We start from the raw sequence: 1449 nt of genomic DNA on the forward strand, positions 1-1449 counted from the left end.
CTATGAGGAGAGACTGAAAGAGTTGGGGCTGTTCAGTCTGGAGAAGTGAAGGCTCCAAGGTGACCTTATTGTGGCCTTCCAGTATCTGCAGGGAGCGTACATGAAAGCAGGGGAGGGACTTTTTAGGATATCAGGTAGTGATAGGACTAGGGGGAATGGAATAAAGCTGGAAGTGGGGAGATTCAGACTGGATGTGAGGAAGTTCTTCACCATGAAAGTGGTAAGAGCCTGGAATGTTTGTTCAGGGAGATGGTTGAGGCCCCAGCCCTGGAGGTGTTTAAGGCCAGGCTGGATGAGGCTCTGGCCAGCCTGATGTAGTGTGGTGTCCCTGCCCATGGCAGGGGGCTTGGAACTAGATGATCCTTGTGGTCCCTTCCAACCATGACTGATTCTATGATTCTATGTTTGGTTTTTTTTCACTCTTTTTATGCTGATATTGTATTTTTAATTAGAACAATAGAGAGGGCTTGTTCTAGGCTTTAAAAGTGAATATATTGTTAATAATTTGAAATATGCTGATTTCTATTATATTGATGAGGCATGTTGTTGCGCTACTCAAAGGTTATTGAGCCCAAAACATTAAAGCACATTTATTATTAGTATGTAAGCTGTAACTCTAAAATGGGATCTTTACCAAATGTATTTAAAAGTATGGCTTTCTCCTGAACACCTAGTAGCAGTGTGTCCTATTAGTTACTCTCAGAAACTCAAGTTTTCAGTGCTTCACCTCTAGTCATAATTCAACAGCTAGGCTGGAAGCTGGGTGACACTCTGGCAACAGGTGTTTTGCAGGAACAATTGCACACATGCAAGTGACAAAAAAATAATTTAAAAAAGCCTCATACCGAGTAACTACAGATCGTGTTAAATATGACAACAGGCAACCTGGCAGGATGTTCTCTGTAAACTGTTTCTTTAACAGCATATTCTCTTTATCGATTCATGCATTATTTTCAGTTACCCTCCCGTATTGCATCTACCCTCTAAGTACAACTCGTACACCAGATCACTGTTTTATTGCACATTTCAAGAAATGAAAATAATAAAGATACCACCTATGTGCTGTGACGAATGTCCACGTCAAACAACCACTTTTCAGATGTTTCTTCTGAAGTCGCCTGCCTCGACCTTCGCCTTCTCGTCCCGGGGCGGCCCGCTACGGCTGAGGGACGAAGGCGCCAGCTCGTGCCCGCCTTCTGGCAGCACCCAACGGCTCCCCCAACAGCTGCGACGGACCTCAGTCCTGAAAGTGACAGCTCTGCTTGCCCAGAAAACCCTTCTCCGGCGCGGCGGCGGCGGACAGCACGCAGACCCCGGGGCGGGTAGAGCCGCCCCCCGGCCAGCCGCGGGCGGCACGCAAGCGCCACGTGACGGACACTCCCTTCCTACCCCCGCGGCCCCTTCCCGATCTTGGGGATTGACTCGGCCTGTGACGTAACGGCTCAGATC

Source organism: Indicator indicator, chromosome Z (assembly GCF_027791375.1).
Source record: "Indicator indicator isolate 239-I01 chromosome Z, UM_Iind_1.1, whole genome shotgun sequence".
NCBI classification, from domain to species: Eukaryota; Metazoa; Chordata; class Aves; order Piciformes; family Indicatoridae; genus Indicator; species Indicator indicator.